General features: G+C 35.3%; 1 long non-coding RNA gene across 1 annotated transcript in view; it reads right to left on the bottom strand.

The window, feature by feature from the left end:
- Positions 1 to 11781, bottom strand: part of LOC140638062 (uncharacterized) — a 49196-nt gene extending 37415 nt beyond the window's left edge. The window contains exons 1-2 of the long non-coding RNA XR_012035187.1: positions 11503 to 11781; positions 6606 to 6668 (exon numbers count right to left, since the gene is read on the bottom strand). This is a non-coding gene — a long non-coding RNA (uncharacterized lncRNA). The remainder of the gene's footprint in view (positions 1 to 6605; positions 6669 to 11502) is intronic.
- Positions 11782 to 12335: the final 554 nt, after the last annotated feature.

Genomic DNA, 12335 nt, shown 5'->3' on the forward strand with positions numbered 1-12335 from the left:
TTCAGATATTTTTTTATTTTCTAATGTTATATTAAATGCAAATTTTCCTCTAAGTACCACATCCCTAAAGACTCTGGGATTCTACTATACTCCACAGGCTTTGATAAATTGTATTTTTTTTTTATTTAATTCAAAATACTTTCAAAGTTTTCTTAGGACTTCTTTGATCCTTGTAATATTTAAGACTGTTCATTTACTTTCCAAATATTGGGGATTCTTCCCAGCTATCTTTATGTTAATGATTTCCTAATGTAATTCCATTATAGTTTGAGAACATATTTTATGTGATTCAAGTATTTTTAACATAAATCTTGGTCTGTCTTGATGAATGTTCCATGTAAACTTGAAAAGTATATTCTACTGTTGTTGGATGGAGTATTTTCTACATATCAATTAGATCATATTGATCTAATTAGTGCTGTTAAAGTAATTCTCACTGTTTTTCTGACTGCTTGATTCAGCAGTTACTGACAGAGGAGGATTGAAGTCTCCAACTGTAATAATTCTTTCCAGTTATATCAGTTTTTTTCCTCATTTGTTTTTATCTTTGCTGTATGGAATATACATATTTAAGATTGTTATATTTTCTTGGAGAATTAACCAGTCATTGCATAATGCCCCTCTTTATCACTGACATATTTCCTTGTTCTTAAGTCTGATTTCTCTGAAATTAATATAACTACTCTAGTTTTCACTAACTAGAGTTGCCTGGTGTATCTCTCTCCATAATTTTACTTTTAACCAATCAAAGTCTTTATATTAGGGATGCCTGGGTGGCTCAATGTTTGAGCTTCTGTCTTTGGCTCAGGTCGTGATTCTGGGGTCCTGGGATTGAGTCCTGCATTAGGCTCCCCTCAGGGAGCCTGCTTCTTCCAATGCCTATGTTTCTGCCTCTCTCTGTGTGTCTATCATGAATAAATAAATAAAAAGAACAAAGTCTTTATATTAAAGTGGGTTTCTTGTAGAAAACATATAGTTGTATTTTGTTTTTTTAAACATCATTGACAATCTCTTCATAACTAGTATGTTTAAAATATTCTCAATTAAAATGTTGATATAGTTGAATTAGTATTTAACATTATTGTAACTGTATCTATAACTGTTTTCTATTAATTGCATTAGCTCTTTTCTTCTCTCTACTTTTTTGTTTTCTTTGATTTTAATTGACCTTTTTATATAATTCCTTTTTATCTCCTCTCTTAATGTATTTGTTCTCTGAAGAAAATTTTAATGGTTGTCCTAAAGCAGTTTGACTGTTAGTTTTAAGATCTGTGGTAACAAAATGCCACAAAGGATGGATTCAAGCAAAAGAAATTTATTCCCTCACAGCTCTAGAGCCCAGAATTCTAAAATCAAAATGACACAAGACCATACTTCCTTTAAAGGCTCATGTCTTTCCTCACCTCTCGCTAGCTTTTGGTAGTTGCTGGCAGCCCTTCTGTTCCCTGGTTTGCAACTCTATCACTTCCAATATCTGTTTCCGGTGTTATGTGGCATTCTCCTGGTGCTTCCTCTGTCTCCATATGACAGTCTTCCCTCTGTGTTTGGGTGCCCAGATTTCCCTTATCTAATAAGGACATCAGTTACTCCATTAAGGCCTGTTCTGATCCAACAGCACTTCATTTTAGCATGATTACATCAGCAAAGGCCTTACTTCCAAATAAGTCTATATTCACAGGTACTGGAGATAGGACAAAACATGTCATTTGGGGGGAAACAGTTCAACCTACAGTCAACATGATATGCCTAAGTGTATACTTCTTTCAGCATCTATCACCCTCAGTGTGCTCTAAGCTAACTAGATCTGTGGTTTTATGTCTGTTAGTTTTTGGAAATTTCTCAGCTATTTTTAGTTCAAAAATCTCTTCTGTTCTCCATGTCTTTCCCTTTAGGTATTCAAATTGTGTGTATGTTACCTCTTTTAATCTGTTCCCTATATCCATAGTTCTTAGATATTGTTATATTTCACTCTTTTTTTTTTTTCCCTCTGTGAATTTTAGTTTGGAAAGTGTCTACTGAATTACCTTCAAGCTCATTGATTCTTTTTCAGCTATGGCTGGCCTACTGAGGAGCCCATCAAAGGCATTCTTTATTTCTATTACTATTTCTGATTTGTAGCATTTCTTCAAGAATTTCTATTTCTCTGCTTATATTGCCCATCTGTTCTTGCATATGGTCTATTTTTTTCATTAGAGTCTTTAACATAATAATCATAGTTAATTTACATTTCCTGTCTAATAATTTTAATCTTTGTGCTCTATTTGAGTGATTCTGATGATTGCTTTGTCTCTGTAGCCTGTGTTTTTTCTTGCCTTTTGTCATGCCTTGTAAGTTTTTGTTAAAAGTCAGAAATGCTGTAGAAGTTAAAACCTGAGGTGAATAGGCTTTACTACAGGGACTTATGTTAATTGGCTGGGATTTGGTCTGCATTTAATATTTGTTGTAAATTTACAGGTACCAGAGGCTTCCAACTCCTCTAGTTTCTTTGTTTTTATCTTCTCTTTTGGCTTTCCAGCTTTTCTTTGTATAGTACCTTGGAAAGAGTCTTTGTCTCACTCTTTCCACTGTGATCCACTGTTATCCTGCTACAATCTTAGTGTGGCAGTAGGTTGTGGGGGACAGTGTATGTTCAATATTCTTCTAGTCAATCTAAATATTTCAGGGGGCTTTCCACTCATGCCTATGGCTTTGCATGTGTGTCTGTCTTTGCCTCCAGTGGTATAAATTTGTCTTTCCTCTTGATCTTGCTTTTTTCCCTATCTTCCATGTTTCCATCCTATTTTCTTGAAGTCTAATTTCCTGTTTATTCTGTTTTCTTAATTTAGGAAAGACTGAAAGACTGGAGGGGACTGGAGGGAGGAAGAGTTCCCTTCTTTTGGCCCAAATGAAGTTTTAGAATTGTACCCTGATGAAGTCTTTTCCTTTTAAAAATAGGCCTTTGTTTTGGAGAAGGCTGTGGATGTGTTTGCCAATGCTTACTTTTCCCCCTCCTACTGCCAGGGACTCTAGAGGTTATTTCTCAAATATTCACTGTAACAACCAGATAGAACTCTCTGTTCACAACCCAGTATGGTTGATCCCTCTAGTACTACTAAGATAAGACACTATTGAGTAATCTACCTCATGCTCCATAGAGATAGGTTTTCAATTCAGGCTAGTGGGAATAAGTACTTTCTCTCTGAACATCCTGTAAACTCTAGTGTCATGTTCTCTGTGTACTCTTGCCTTTTTCTGCCCCTGGCTTTACTCTTCTATTACGCTGCTTGCAAACACTTTCCAAGCAGTTATAAGGGGAATCTTAACTTATACCTCAGTTGTCTTCCATCTTTCAGGGATCACCATCCTTTGTTGTCTATTGTCTTGAGTCTTTTGCTTCATGTATTTTTCTAGTTTTTAATTATTTCAGGTAGGAGAGTGAATAGGATCCTTGTTATACTACATTGGTAGGAAGCAGAAATCATTCTATTGCTTTCTAATAGGATCTGTAAGGGGCTTGCTCATATTAATATTCATTATTAAAACACAATAAAATCATGTTTTCAAGAATAATTTCAAGTCTATGTCAAGTTGAAATATTTTTATTTGTATTCATTCCATTAGATTGCTTTTACAAGCTTCTCAAGCAAGCATTAGATAATGCCATTCAGGCAGGCTCAGGACCGAGGTGAGACCAGTGAAGCATCTAGAGTGCAAAATTTAATAATGTACTTACTCTTAGGGTAATGCAAGTCCATGACCTTAAGAGTTAATGCCTTTCTAAGAGTGGATATGGGAGAATGAATGCTTTTATCATTTCTTATTATGCAAACATAAGGCAAATACCTATTCACTAGAAGTTCTGAAAGTGCTGAAGTACCACATGTAGATCCTGGATAGTATTCTGTTTTTAAGTGCAAATTGCGTATAGTATTTTCCAAAATTATGACCTGCATAAGTGGAGAAATATGCTTTATTTAATTTCCAGAAATCCAGATTAAGATTTTTCCAGCATCTTAAGATTGTTATTTTTAAAATGATTGTTATTATTGGTCCTGTTATTTATTCAAGCATGTAATCACAGAAGGGAGATTGAGATAGATTTAATACTTGGGATAGGCAACTTCATCTTCTACTCTCCTCAAAATAAAAAATGCCTGAACATAACTGATCTGGGCTTGGTGTGATGTAACTTGGAATAACTGTAGGCTTTCTGTGCACTGAATTTGGTAGGTTGGGAATTATATTATTAAACTATTGTCCAGTACAATAAATAGCTCTGAGGGTATGAGTCAGGGCCTCTAAAAGGAAATTATTCTAGAAGCAATTCACTACCTCATTTTTTTTCTATAACTCTAAAGATTTCAGAAGTAACTTATTAAATGTTAAAAATAAAAAAAAACATGTAATGTGTAGAATTAGAGAGGACTTTTATGGCATTTTTAAGCAAGACCTAAATGTTAAGTGTCACTTCCATGAGGTTGGAATCAATGTACCCAATAAGGAATATGAATGTCAGGAAATGGTTCCTACTCTGAGGTGTATACTCATCCAGGCTCTAGGTGTCCAACAATGTGCAAAAGAGACATGTCAATGCCCTCCTGGAGTTTATAGTTTGTTAGAGAAGAGAGATCCTCCTAAAAATACCACAGAATAAATGTAAACATATTGGTATATTGTGCTATGCAAGAGATACAGCTGCTATGGTAAGAGCTGAAAATAGAGATATTTAAACTGGCCAGGGTAAGTTACCCTAGGAAGTGATACTTGACATGAAATCTAATATGAATAGGAGCTACCTAGGCAAAATAAATGTGCAAGAGAAATAAGTGGCTGGAGGGAGTAGGGGACTGAAAGGAGACTGGTCTATCTCCAGTGAAAAGAAAAAGAATGAATGTGGGGGCAACATGGCTTTGTTGATACCTTGCGGCTGAACTATATGAAAGAAAGTCTCTTGGTCAAGTTATTTTAAGAACAATGGAAAACCAATAAAAGATTTTTGACAGGGTATAAAAATCATCATATTTGCATGTTAAAAAACTTTGCTCTGGATGTGTTGTGGGGAACAGACTGAAAGTGTGCCAGAGTGGAGGCCTGGAGACGATTGAAGGAACAATTGAAGTATCCATGTCAGACATAATATGAACGTGAATTTGAGTGGTGGTGAAACTAGGCTAAATATAGACTCAAGAAATATTTTGAAAACAAAATTCACATTTTAACTTATTTCGTATTTGTAAGTTAGTAAAGCTATTGACAAAAGATTTGTATATAATTTAACCCCTATGGGGTGAATCTTTGTGGGAATGCTTATTACCCAGAATATCTTGCTTTCAGTACTTCATGGGGAATGAAGATTTTATATATTAAATTTGGGACAAATATGGAGCATATCCCAGAACAAATTCATGTGTAATTTGGGAGACATATCAATAAACACATGGAAAGCGGTAGATGGGAGGATGAACAAAAGACATTTTGGGATGTGTTTGTGTTTTTTTTAATAGTAAGTAGGAGATTTAAATCCAGACTCAGAATCAAGTTCTCCCTGATACCACAATATGGCTCTTAAGTTGGGGAACAGGTCACCTAATGCCTAGTACCTTAGGACAGAGATTTGGAACATAAAGTCAGTTGAGTATAGTATCAATTTTCTTCCCCAAAAGTGTTTAGCTAATAGAAAGCCAAGGAAGAAGTCTTAAATCTATTTATTGTGAAAAATAATAAGGATGTTATGTTGATCTTATCTGTCTAATTTTAAGATTGGTGAGCAATTGAGTACAAACTCAACTGACCAAGCCACTCAGGTGCCCCTTAAATTTATTTTGTAAGTGATACATGATTATCCATGTTACAAAATTTGAAATATTTGCATTCTATTATTTATGAGTATAATTTATTTCATACATCAGAAAAGTACATATATTTCTGAGTCCAGATTTTTAGAAGTGGGCAGCCCGTGTGGCTCAGGAGTGTAGCGCCACCTTCAGCCCAGGGTGTGATCCTGGAGACCCAGGATCCAGTCCCACGTCAGGCTCCCTGCTTGGAGCCTGCTTCTCCCTCTGCTGTGTCTCTGCCGCACTCTCTCTCTCTCTGTGTCTCTCTTGAATAAATAAATAAAATATTTAAAATAAATAAATAATAAATAAATATTTTAAAGTGTGAAATGTGCTCACAAAAAATGCATGTCCAATAAATTTATTACTAAATACTATAGCAGTAGCATGAATCCTGAGTTCAAAAGATATTTTGTTATGCTTCTCTTGACTTTTGCAAAGTGATTGATTAAAAAATTCAATGCTAGGGACGCCTGGGTGGCTCAGTGGCTGAGCATCTGCCTTTGGTTAAGGGCGTGATCTCAGGGTCTGGGATTGAGTCCCACATCGGGCTCCCTGTGAGGAGCCTGCGTCTCTCTCTCCCTGTCTCTGCTTCTATCTCTGTGTCTCTCATGCATAAATAAATAAAATCTTGAAAAAAAATTCAATGCTATGCTTGAATTTGATACAGCAAAGAATGAAATTCAAGGTCATTGATGATTTAAGATTAGTTGGGTATCTAACTTTCTGTTGTTAGAAAATAAACCATCCCAAAATTTAGTAGCAAAACACTAATCATTTTATTATACTTACAGTTTGTGAGTCAGAAATGCAGATTGGACACAGTTTGGATGGCTTGTCTATGTTCCATGATGTCTAGGGTTTTAGATGAAAAGATTAAAATGGTTGTAGGTAACTTGAGTAGCTGGAGACTAGAATCATATAGACACATTTTCAAACAATTATCTTGTGCCAGAGATGGGATGACTCAAATTTGGGTTTAGCTGGAACTGTCAACCCAGAATGTCTACGTGGTCTTTTTGTGAACATGGGCTTTCTCATGGCATTGCTTCAAGCTAGTAGGACACCTTACATGATGACCCAGGGCTCTAAGAAGGAGTGTTTCAGATAACAAGACAAAACCATATGGCCTTTTATGAGTTAGTTTTAGAGTCACATAGCATTATTTGTACCATATTCTACTGGTTGAAGCAATCACTAGCTTGCCCAATTTCAAGGTTAGGTGACATAGACTCTACAGCATGATGGAATAAGTGTCAAAGATTTTGTGACCATGTTTCAAAACTGCCACAGACCTGAATAGTAACATTGAGAGGCTATTCTCACCACTTTTGAGATGTGATGCATTTGTAGCAGAAAAGCTATGGTGAAACATTCCAGAACACTTTTAGAATTTAGATAATGATTTATTCAGTGATTCAGTTCAATACATTCTAAATTCCAGATTCATGTCTTTTGAATTGTCAATACTCTTGACCGTCTCAACTATCTTCTTAGCAAAATTGTTGTCAGTAGACTTTTTTTCAAGATTTTATTTATTTAACAGAAAAAGAACACAAGCAGGTGGAGTGGTAGAGGAGAAGGAAAAGCAGGTTTAACCCTCTAAACCACTCAGGCACCCCAAGTAAGGCTTTCCTGACACAGAATCCCTACTGAGCAGGGACCCTGATGTGGGGCTCAATCCTCAGATTCTGGGTCATGACCTGAGCCGAAGGCCGGTGCTTAACTGACTGAGCCACCCAGGCACCCCATGCTGTCAATAGTCTTACAGATGCATACGAGCATATATTTTAATCTAAAGTAATAATTCAGAATATGGAATATCCAATAATAGTTTATTCTCTTCAATTATCTGCAATACCTCATACTTAAAGGATACAATTTACATTTAAAATATCACTAGGTAGACAGGGATTTCTGAATATGTCTATATGTCTTGTGAAGAGAATTTTTCATTTAATACAGATTGCTGTATCCAAGTCAGTAAAATAGTATTTGAATTGTCATACTCTCTTTTCATATGCTTTGAAGCCTAGGAATATTCTCTTTTGGAGAACTGGAGATTGAAATGGTATTTGTTAAAAGGGAATTCCACATGTACTTCAAAAACTGACACAATACTGGAATGCAACACATTAATGGAATGAATGAAAACATAGAGGGTAGGTTTCTTTTAAAGATACTACATCTAAGTTGGAACTTTATACTTTAAGAAGAATATCAAGGAACTGGAGAGAAATCAATCAACTGGTGATTCAGAAAAATTAGCACTTTTAAACTTTTAAGTTATATAGGATATTTTCCTTTAATCATATTTATATAATATATGTTCTATTCAAATAATTTTAATATGTGTAATATCACACTGGATTTTTACAAAAGCATCTAGATTTCTTCACAAAATGCAGCAATTAGTCAGGACAAGAATTTTACATAAGATCACATGATATTGACTTCTCTCTGATAAATCATTATAATAAATCATTTAAGATAAATCATAAATCATTATGATCCTTTAGAGGAGTCAGAAAAATTGTGTTTGTGTCACAAGCTTTCAACAGAAAAAAAAAATTTAACCTCTAGAAGAGAAAAATCCAAGGAAAAATAATTAAATGCCATGGAATCTTCTACATTAGGTTTGTATATGTAAGCTAATAACTTGGGACTAAAAATAGTATAAGAACACTTCCACATATCTCAGACTGTAGACTTCTAAAAACAGGCTTATATGAGTTTTTTATTAAGCTGTGCTTCCTCCTGAAAATTGATTTAAATGAGAGTGATGGAACAAAACAGGCATAAATCAACAAAAACAAATAAAAAGGGAATAGATGTAACCATAAATATGGCATATCAATAAATTTCTAGAAGCCAGAGTGTGGATGGAAAGCATTGATTGATTTAGAAAATGGGAAAAATAAAACTGAGGTCTGCAAGAAAGAAGCCAATAAGTAAGGCTTACTCTTTTTTTTTAAGATTTTGCTTATTTATTTATTTATTCATTCATTCATTGATTCATTTGATAAAGAGAGAGCACACAAGCAGAGAGAGAAGCAGGTGGAGTAGCAGAGGAAAAGAGAGAAGCAGGCTCTCTGCTGAGGAGGGAGCCCACTGCAGGGCTGGATCCCAAGACTCTAGGATCATGACCTGAGCTGAAGTCAGACACTTAACCCACTAAACCACCCAGACACCCCAAGTGAGGCTTTCCTGACACAGAATCCACAAGATTTGGGGCTCAGAGGCACCAGGTACCTCTGGAGAAGGGATGTTGGTGAGTTTAGAAACCTACAAAGATATTTAGGCCTTCTGAGATTTGCCCCTATTTGAAGAAACAGATAAATTCCCTGACTAACCCTGGCATATATATGGAAAGTATATAAATGGAAAATATATATATATTCCATCTTTCCATATGTGTGTGTGTATGTACACACACATTTATACACACGTACATGGAACGATTTAACTAGACAGTCTGTATTCCAAAATAAAAACTAAGAGTAGGCATAAAGTACTGTTCTTTAAAAGATGATACTGGATGATTAAATGTCAATATAAAAGTCTTTTCCACTTCTAGATTCTCAAAAGCCCTCATTGCATTGCCCTGTGGGAATTGAAGCTTGGGAAAAGAGCACAGGAAAAATGATTATCTGGCTACTGTTTTGCCATAATAAACTGTCCCTTTTCTCTGACTCATTAGTTGTGTGTTTTCAGCCAGAATCCATGAAAACGAAGCATGCTAATATGCTACCTTGCAATTAGGGGAAAATATCAGCCTCTTCACAGTTCTTACAATCACCAATTGTAAATCAGAAAATGAGGTTTAGTGAGGTTGGACAATCTGCTCAAGGCCACACAACTAACAGGAAGGAAAGCTTGCTTCTGAACTATCTAAGTTACTCCAACTTCACAAACAGATATGCTATTTGAGTTAATACTTTTGAGAAGGGCAATCTCCAGGTAAAAAGAACTGAGGGACAGGGGATTATCTGTGTATCACTCGTGCATGAGATATATCACATTTTCAGTGGCATGCCTCTGGAATTACCAGTAAATTCTTCAGAAGGGTAAGCTTTACCTTCCTTTAAAACAAGTGAAACTCTAAGAATGGTATTCTTTAAAATCAGCAATGTACCCGTAAGCTGTAAATTTTTCCTAAGTGTCATTACAATATGTTCCTTCTTTTGAGAGATTTATGGATGGAATTAGTTCTAACAATGAGGTATTAAAGCAATGTGATATTAAGGAACACTGGTCTTTATGATCCTTAGCTTCATAACAAGAGTGGCAGTGTTTGGGCCAAACAGACAATAAAAATCAAACTGAAAAAAGCCACAACATGATTTCAAACATGTGAAGCTGCTGCTGCCGAGTAATGGTTAGCCTTGACCAGCATCTGTCTTTCCTACTTCTTCTGATTGCCTTCCAACTATGGGAACCACAGGAATTGACTCCAGGCAAATAAAGCACTGGACGTGTGATGGTAATCTTTGCCACAAAATAAATGAGCTGGTCTGGAAAACTTCACCTTCAGAAGGAGACTTTTACTTTTTGTTAAAATAGCATAATCTGTTCCTAAGATACCGACTAAGTGAAGCTCAGAGTTCAGTTGTATAGGTGGGTGAAAAAGAGAAGAGATATACATTATCTAGAAAATCACATGCACCTTCATATTTTTCTTTTTTCTTTCAAGCTCTTAACATAGTGCTAAAAAAGAAGCTTAGCTATCCAAAAAAAAAAAAAAAAAAAAAAGTTTATCAATAAAAATTCGAATCTATCTTGCAACTTGAAATTTTTCCATTTCTCCTGGTTTCTCAGAGCATTTGAGGGAGTCCAGCAGCCATAGAGGGTTGGGAGAAACAGAACAACAGTACTGTCCTGCTGATCTCTCCTCGGTAGCAGTCTCAGTTTCCAAGTCTGTTTACAAACATGAAAATTGAGTCTTATAGACATTTAGATGGCAAGACACAATTATTACGTAGCATACTCCAGATTCAAAACTGGTAGGCCCTAACCTTCAAACTGTAACATTTTTCTTTTCTTTCTTTTATATTATTATTATTATTTTTGGCTTCTTACAGGAAAATGCCATATGGCAGAAGAGGCAAAAAAAAAAAAAAAAAAAAAAAAAAACACTAAAATGTAGGAGCTCCTGGCTGGCTCAGTCAGTTGATCACCCAACACAGTTTCTGCTCAGGCCATTATCTCAGGGACGTGGGATTGAGCCCTGCATAAGGCTCAGTGCTCAGTGTGGGGTCTGCTTGAGAGACTCTCTCACTTTCTCTCCCTCTACTTCTGCCTTTCCCCCTGCTCAGGCTGCCTGTCTCTCTCTGTCTCAAATAAGTTAAACAAACAAACAAACAAACAAATAAATAAAGCTTTTTTTTTTAAAAAAAAAAAAAGGCAATAAAATGTAACCAAACTCATGTTTTCCTTATTTGAAGTTTTCCATGGCTAGTCCTATACAGTTTCAAAGACTCAAAAGAATAATAAAATGTAAATTGAAATCACATTATCTAAGAGCAAATTAGGACAAAATAAAAATCTTCAATATGATAGTTTTAGCTGAGGTCTTTCTTTCTTTCTTACAGGAAAAACACTGTGCAAATGAGTATAAGAATTATGTCAGTACATATCCATTAGTATGTAAGCATCATAAGGTTGTGATAAAGGTATTTATGTTACTTACTGGTATATCCTCAGCACACGGAATGATGTTGATTATCTAGCAAATTATTAATAAATATAAATTAAATATGTTAATAAATGGAAGTGATTAAATCTTTTTGTCTTCAAGCTCAACTTCAGATAATTCTATGTATGGATTCATTCCCATCAAAGTTTGTGGGCAAATCCAGATGATATGTGGAAGTAGATTAGAAACTCCTTCTTCAAAAAAAAAGAAAAAGAAAAAGAAAAAGAAACTCCTTCTTCACCAATGGTAAGATCTAGAATCAACCTTGTGGCCTTATCTAGGTGCACTATGAGGTCACAATTTGCTTTTAAGCTACTTTGAGCCAGCTAAGCAGCACATTTCTACTTTAACTTCCATTGTATAAGTCAAGCCCATATGAATAGCTATCATCTAGGATCAGAGATCTGTCCTACTGGGTAAAGGTCTGATCTTCAGTCTAGCCCTATCTTCTTTCCACCAAAGCTCAATTGACCTTGTGTTCCAATAACTGATTTGTCTGCTACCTTGCCATAGGTAACAACTACCAGCCCTCACCAATATATCAAATCTATTAGATAACATTCAATGATGTACTTTACATAATGTATTTAAACTTTTTCCTAACTTGTACATTCTTCAAAAGAAGTGACTTTTTGATTCACTCAAAAAATGTATTGAATACTATGTTATGGCTCTAATATATATTCAACAAATTCTTGTTCATGGACTAGACAAATTTCATCTTATATGTAATACATGGAACTGATATGGTTGAGAGAGAGAAAAAGGAAGGAAGCCCTTTTATGCCTCTTTGTATAAGGGCACTAAGCCTACCCCAAGGCTCTACC

Source organism: Canis lupus, chromosome 8 (genome assembly GCF_048164855.1).
Source record: "Canis lupus baileyi chromosome 8, mCanLup2.hap1, whole genome shotgun sequence".
Lineage (NCBI taxonomy): Eukaryota > Metazoa > Chordata > Mammalia > Carnivora > Canidae > Canis > Canis lupus.